Here is an 8,354-nt window from a genome sequence, read left to right on the forward strand (position 1 = left end):
GCTCAGTGTCTACCGAACGTAGATGACCAGCCCTCCTCTTCCTCCACCCTGGCCTCTGAGAGAGTGAAGGTGGTGAGCTCACACAGCAAACATTCCGGTAATCTCAACATTCCATCATCCCAACCGGCCGGTAGAGGAACGCCAAGCGGAGGTCGTGACCCTGGACATGTCATACCAGGTTTCCGCAACATTGTTGAAGGAGAGAGGGGTGTGTGTGTATGCACATAGGCACACATGGTTTGGATTGAAGTTATGGAAAGACGGAGTGATTAATGCACAGGCTAAACACTCACACACTACTGTCATATGAGGTTTACTCCACATTATGGAAGGAGAAACCAAGGAGTGTGTGCGCAACTGGCTTACATAAAGCTATGGTAAAACAAAACAAAAGCATAGTTATAAAAAGACACACACACACACACACACCTCATGTTCATACGCACGATACACAAATACCCAAAAACGTGAACACACACACACACACACACACACACACCTCATGTTCATACGCACGATACACAAATACCCAAAAACGTGAACACACACACACACACACACCTAGACAGTTGAGAACAGGCCACGTAGTATGCATTCTATCGGTCCTGATCACCATCAGTGATGTCACCAGGCACACACCCTTTACTGTAAAGCTGCTCAGACAGACACAGACACCAGAACACACTGGTCTGTCAGCTGTCAGATACACAATGTCTGATATCTTCATAACTCAGGAGTCAGTCACCCCACCTCCCTACAGCCAACTGTTCATCCCTTACTTCTCTATCTCTTTCTCCCTCTCATAGTTCTGAGGTCAATCACCTCTCACCTTCTCTCTCTCTCTCTCTCTCTCTCTCTCTCTCTCTCATTCCACTTCTCTTTTATCTTTCTCTCCATTATCATTCCATCTTTCCAAGTCTACGCATCTCTCTCTCTCTCTCTCTAGCCTCCACTTCTCTGCTCTTACATGGTCATGTGGCAAGGGAGAGAAGCGTGCCTGCTGACACACACACACAGCATCAGGCCCAAACACTCACACTCACACACACACAGCATCAGACCTAAAACAAGACCAGCATGCACACAGTCCCTTATAAGGCAACGCTCTAATCTCTGGGACCTGGGTGCCAACGCGTGCACACACACACACACACACACACACACACACACACACACACACACACACACACACACACACACACACACACACACACACACACACACACACACACACACACACACACACACACACACACACACACACACACACACACACACACACACACACACACACACACACACACACACACACACACACACACACACACACACACACTCTGTGCTTGTAAGGCTAACTGCCTCTGTATCAAACTCCAGCCACCATAGGTCTTTGTCAAAAGGCCTATAAAACTAGAAGCTAGGCTACAACACAGAGCTAACACATGCTGGAGGAGGTGGCAGTAGGGCAGGAGAAACAAGCTGGAATTCCCCTACAATGAGGGCCAAATGTGATCCAGAAAGTACAGGGTTTTATCACAACATAAATCCCCTCACATTCACACATACATACACACACAGGTTCTCTTGGGGGCTGTGCGGTAGCATTTGAGTCAAAGAAAGAACAGATCAGATGGCGTTATGAGTGCTCAAGGTAATCTAGCTCTACCTGCAACTGGGCCTGCTTGCGGTAGTTGGGGAACATAGCAACTGTCCAGGCCTGTAGAAATCCTCTGCAGAAGTCACTCTCTCAAATGAGAAAGGAAAGCTGTTAGCTAGCATTTTGCTACAGATGCCATTCTGAATTCTAAATTGGAATTCTGAGAGCAGAATTTCAAACATGTGGTTATAGAACACTACAGCTTAAGTATGGATTGTGACATCACAATGCCGGTCACAATGCATGTCTTTCAGAATCAACAGACTTTCTTTCAATGTGGGTCAACATCGATGGATTTCCCAGAAAGCTCTTGTCTTTACCAATACTTAATAAAAGAGAAAATCTCTCAATCCAAATGCACCAGGCCTACTGCATAACAAATTATGCCCACAGGAAGTTTGTGCTTATAAACAAATAGATGAGTTTAATAGGACAAAGTCATAACCCGGCTCACAGCGACCCTCTTACTGGCGAAGTGAATTCTCAGTGCTCATAAAGTGTGTGTGTATCTCCACAGACAGTGAGTGGAGCCTCCAGAGATTAGCTTGGTTAGCGGCCCACTGGGTGACTCAGAGGCTTAGCCGGGAACAGGTGCTACCTTGGGGCATCCAGGGCAAACTTACAGAGGAGGGACAGCCTGAGCCCCAGTGTCTGGATCAGAGGGCATTGGGGCTCACAGGGAGTTGTCTGACCTATCTTCTGTGCTGGCAAGCCCCAAAACACACAGATTACCTGAGTACGGCGCCCAGGAGGACACGATATCGGACTATACAAGAACACCATGCTCTGTGCTGCTTGAGTTATTATCCATGGATTGTCTGGACATTGTTTATGTTGTTTTTGTCCTTGTCTGTGTGTAAAGCGCTTTGGAGAAGCCTTTTGGTGCTAGACAATGCACTACATCAATACATGTTTACTTACTAACTTTCCCTTACAAGCTCAAGTCAAATTTGATTGTGTGGTTGCATTTACACCTCAGTTAGCAGCAGGATGGGTTGCTAGGATACAGGCAAGTTTTCTACCAGTTGTCGCTACCAGTTGATTGTGCAGTTTATTTTCCAAGGCTTTTTACGTCCCAAGTCCAAGCCAAGCAGCCGGCATACCAACACTCCCAGTTCAGGAAGCCTCTCACAATGGGAAAGGAGAGAGGATTATGGACTAAAGCCATCCTTGTGTGTGTGTGTGAGAGAGAGAGAGAAAGAGAGAGAGAGAAAGAGAGAGAGAAAGAGAGAGAGAGTGTGTGTGTGTGTGTGTGTGTGTGTGTGTGTGTGTGTGTGAGTGCACATAGTGTGCGTGTGTGTGTGTGTGTATGTGTATGTGTATGTGTATGTGTGATCATCACACCCATGTCTAGATCAAAAGACAAATGTAAGTCTCCCATGACGGTGACTTTAAACATCCAAATGTGACAGTTTCCTCATTCCCTCCTGACTCTCTCTTTCACACACACACTCAAGTTATGACTCAGTAGACCATCCAAACAGGGCAACCATCTCATTAACACTTTAACCTGCTCTGGGCGAATAAGGCCACTTACACAAACACTGTTTCCAAAACAGTGGGAAAGGAGATCAGAACACACTCCTCCTGGGAGTGCACACGCACACGCGCACACACACACACACACACACACAGCATGTCCCTAACAGCCCCCTCTCCAAACACTGTGGCAGTCACCAAAGAGGCCGACGTGCCCAGCTACAAGCCCTGAGCCCTATTAAAGTCCCATTGGCCCATTCAGTGGCCCACACAACACAAAGGCTGCCCACTGAAAGCTAAACAAACAAGGAGGAGGAATGGGATTGGAGAGGGTTGAATGGGACACACTTGTGCCCATATGGTGTGTGTGTGTGTGTGTGTGTGTGTGTGTGTGTGTGTGTGTGATGCAATTCAACATTTGGTCTAGACAGATGCACATTGTGTGAATATTCGTACTGGGAACGGTCCACACGGAGGTGGAAATGGGTTATATGATTATGCAGTCATGCCTTACACACAAATGCATTGGGAGTGAGTGAGTGTGAGTGTGTGTGTGTGTGTGTGTGTGTGTGTGTGTGTGTGTGTTTAGGCTATATGTTTTGTGTGTGTATATTTGTGTTTGGAATGTGTGTATGTGTGTGTCGTGCTTTGTGCATGTATTTGTGCTAGGAATGTGTGTGTGAATGTGTCGTTGTGCACTGCGTGCACACATTGTGCGTGTGTGAATATATGGGGGGGTCTGTCGTGTAACATTATGGCCGCCGCCGCGCCACACTGATTGTGATCTCAGACTTTGTGAAGCGGTCTCCCCCCAGGCCCTGCGGAGCTGTTCACCAGCCTGCGCACTCATAAATGGCGGTCGTGTAAACGCCGTCTGGAGCCACACACCGACGGCACACACAGACTGTCTCCGTGTGTATACGAGAGTGTGTGTGTGTGTGTGTGTGTGTAAGTACACGAGTGTGTTTGTGCAGTGTATGAGTGAGTGTATATGAATAGGTGAGTGAGAGAGTGAGAGAGTGTGTGTGTGTGTGTGTGTGAATGATTTGTGTATACAAATGTGTGTGTGTGTGTTTGTATGTGTGTCAACAAGTGTTCCATTGCTGCTCCACCAGAACACATATTAGTTGCTTACGTCATCCCAGTTCTCTTATCAAAGGTCTCCAAACAATCCCACATCTAGCTATAGCTGACTGAACCTATTCATCTGCACAGAGTGACACATGCTCACTGGACATGGACCTGCTAGCCTCAGGGCGAAAAAGTACGTGTTTATTCGTACCAGACCATTTAGGTACAGGACGTCAGGTTCAATACAGATGTACCGAATGCAGTCTTACTGTGGACCCACTAAACAGACACTTAGTATTAACCCAATTAATTCATTCAGTATAAGTATATAAGTATACTCTTTTGATCCCGTGAGGGAAATTTGGTCTCTGCATTTATCTCAATCCGTGAATTAGTGAAATACACTCAGCACACAGTGAGGGGTTAGGTGCCTTGCTCAAAGGCACTTCAGCTGCTTCCTACTGGTCGGGGTTCAAACCGGCAACCCTCCGGTTACAAGTCCGAAGCCCTAACCAGTAGGCCACAGCATTCATTTATTCAGTGTTCTGTTCTGTATTTGGAATACACCATTACCGAAGATGAACACAAGATCGGCCTATTATGAAGAGCTAGAGGTGCTATACAGATCTATTGAGGCAGCTTGAAAGCCTGGTGCTTGAATGAATGTCTAAAGAAATATTCCTGCAAGCATTTGTAATCGAGTTATGTAAACAGAAGGAATAGACATGGATGATACAGAAAAGAAAAAAAGAGAAGGGAGAATGAAAAGATGAAGAAAAACAAGGGAGAAAAGAGGAGGAGAGAGAGAATAAGACAAGAGCAGAAAGACTCAGGAGTGAAGGAAAAAGAGAGGAAATGAAATGAGAGAGGAAAGGAGAGGAGAGAGTTAACAGGGACTGCTCCCTGCGGCCGAGCATGACAAAGGCAAAACAAACAGGGAGCGGTGAGGTAATGGACCAGAAACAGCGCCCAGAGAGAGAGAGAGAGAGAGAGAGAGAGAGAGAGAGAGAGAGAGAGAGAGAGAGAGAGAGAGGAGAGAGAGAGAGAGAGAGAGAGAGAGAGAGAGAGAGAGAGAGAGAGAGAGAGAGAGAGAGAGAGAGAGAGAGAGAGAGAGAAACAGTAGAGAAAGAGAGACAGGCCTTGCCCCCCACCACCACCACCACTACTGGACAAGACCAGCCAGGCCAACCTCACCACAGGGCTGCAACAATTAATCGACTATGAAGACTATGAAAAGTTAGTTGCAGCCCTACTCACCAGGCACACCAACATGCAGAGAAGAGGAAGAGAGAGGAGAGGAGAGGAGAGGAGAGGAGAGGAGAGGAGAGGAGAGGAGAGGGTATATTTAAGGAGGACAGGAGAGGGTATATTTAAGGAGAGGATGAGAGAGTTTGTCTGAAAGAGGAAGAGAGAGGAGAGGAGAATAGAGAATGGATGGATGAAGGAAGAAAAATAAAAGAAGAGAAAAGAAGAAAGGACAGGAAGAGTGGTGGAGAAGAGGGTGGCGTGAGGAGAGGAGTGCATGTGAGAGGAGGAGAGGTGGAGCAGGACTGTACGTAGGGGGAGTGGAGGAGAGGAGGAGGAGGAGAAGGAGGAGGAGGTGACAGATGAGTTAGTTTCACATTACCCTTCACCTCCCAGCTGTCTAGACCCCACACTCCCAACCTACCACATACACACACGATGGAGAAACGCATTACAGAGACACTGACACACACACACACACACACACACACACACACACACACACACACACACACACACACACACACACACACACACACACACACACACACACACACACACACACACACGACACACACACACACACACACACACACACACACACACACACACACACACACACACACACACACACACACGTAGACATAGGCTAAAAACACTGTATGCCAATGAAGCACACACGCACACGCACGCACGCACACAGACACAGAAGCATCTCTTCTCAAGCTTCAAGCCATTGCCTTAATGGATAGATTGGGTACAGTCCAACGGTGATGTTGGCTCTGGCTTAATGAATCCAAGTAGGATTCAAAAGGCCTACTGACCCCTAAATGTTCCTTACTGGAAGACCTCTTATTTATTAACTTTTGCCTGTCAAAGCTACATTTTAATCACAGAGGTGGTTAACGTCAGGCATTGTGTACACAGTGATAGATCAAAGGAATAGGAATGCAGCTAGCCTAGCCAGGCAGACAAGTTCTACGTACCATTATACTCAAACACACTTCTGTCTGTTTAAGGCGTTATGCACTGCATGTGGTGTGTGACAGCTACGGAACGATTCAGTTTTCATTTCGGCGCCAATGTTAGAACATTCACACGGCCTACATGAGACGCACGTCTCAGGTGTGGCTTAAGTTTCTCATGAAAATCAAGACACACACACACACACACAGCCTTGGTGAATCCAGACGAACCGGTTAGTAAATTTTAATTTGCTCTGCAGGTCAGTCTGTAAAGGAGCCTTTTGACAGCAGTTTTTTGCTAACATGTTAGTCTGCTAACAGGCTAGTCTGGGATCACCCAGGCTAACACACAATGCTTGCGGTGTTAAAACAAGCCAAAGGGCCCAAAATGGGGCCTTTTCATGAAGTTGGCTAAAAAAGCTAACTAGCCACGCTAGCACCTAGAGGGCCAACCACTAGTGTTAAAGGGACAATTCCGGCGATTTTTCACATAGATCTTTGTTCGAGTGCTACAGTGCTACACTCTAGGGGCATGTTTATGATTTCCCATGTTCATGGCCAGTGCTACACTCTGGGGGCATATTTATGATTCCCCATGTTCATGCCCCCTGAGTGTAGCGCTGTAGCTGCATAGCAGCTCTAACTGTTGGTAGCTGCTCTATGTGAAACATCGCCGGAATTCTCCTTTAAACACATTCACGGTTCTGAAGAAGAGGAATGGCGATTTGTAGCTAGCGTTGTGGTAAGACAGGTTCCTCTGAAGCACACATACACACACACCCACCCCGCCCACACACTCTGAGAGACACAACGCTCCGCCTGACTGCTTAAGATAACACACCTGATGTCATCTGCTTTGCTGACAGAGGAAGGAAGATCAGACAAGCGTGCCTGTCAGCAAAACAAAGAGGCCTTGAGCAGACTAAACACACACAACATAACCTATATTTTACTCCTAGGTGGGGCACAGGCACATGCACACAACATGCCCAGAGAAGGGGATAGGGATGGGTCAAACAAGGGGAGCATCACAAAATGGCAGACCTCTACACTGCCATCAGCGTGGCAGACAACCGAAAGGAAAAACAAATGAGTGGAGGGCTGGAGTGTCCCACTTGACCTCCCATGTTCGGCTCTCACTCACAACACTTCAACAACAACAACAACAACAACTTATATCTCTCCACCACTCTCACTCTCACTCTCACACTCTCTCTCACACACTCTCTCTCTCTCTCTCTCTCTCTCTCTCTCTCTCTCTCTCTCTCTCTCCTCTCTCTCTCTCTCTCTCTCTCTCTCTCTCTCTCTCTCTCTCTCTCTCTCTCTCTCTCTCTCTCTCTCTCTCTCTCTCTCTCTCTCTCTCTCTCTCTCTCTCTCTCTCTCTCTCTCTCTCTCTCTCTCTCTCTCTCACTCAGTCCCTCTCTGTCTCTCTCTCCCTCTTTGCCCTCTCTCTGTCTTTTTCTCTTGCTCTTCACTCATTCCCTCTTTCTCTCTCTCACTCTTCACTCATTCCCTCTCTGTCTCTCTTCACTCTGCCCTCTCTCTCTCTCTCTCTCTCTTCAGTGTTTCCCTCCCCTCTCTGTCTCTCAGTTCCTCTTCTAGCGTGTCAGGAAGTCTTCAGGTGGCCACACCTATCCTTTAAACTAAAGCGTTCGGCCACATTCCTCCCTAATGGACGTTTCCATGTGGACATAAACTGCACTCAGGACACACACACAGCAATACACACACTGTCCTCTCTGTACCCTGTACCATTAACAGTGAACAGGAAACACACCACGTTCAGTTCTCCACAACCCTGCACAGTACACGCACTCACAAACACACCCTCTGTGGCTCCTTAGTGGACAAACTTCTCCAGTCTGACTATTAGATTCCCCTTGCTTTGGTCCACTGTTGATTTGGTTAGCTTAGCGTTCGTTCAAATATATATGTGA

At 47.2% G+C, this 8,354-nt stretch overlaps 1 protein-coding gene across 1 annotated transcript in view; it reads right to left on the bottom strand.

Annotated features, from left to right (window-relative positions):
* The window catches only part of LOC143136314 (ras association domain-containing protein 3-like), a 70,956-nt gene that overhangs the window by 14,473 nt on the left and 48,129 nt on the right, over nucleotides 1–8,354 (bottom strand). The gene's annotated exons all lie outside the window — the stretch shown is intronic.

This window comes from Alosa pseudoharengus, unplaced genomic scaffold (assembly GCF_046254945.1).
Source record: "Alosa pseudoharengus isolate Yale_2024_CS ecotype anadromous, Long Island Sound unplaced genomic scaffold, YU_APseudo_1.1 YU_APseudo_1.1_scf_20, whole genome shotgun sequence".
Classification (NCBI taxonomy): Eukaryota; Metazoa; Chordata; class Actinopteri; order Clupeiformes; family Clupeidae; genus Alosa; species Alosa pseudoharengus.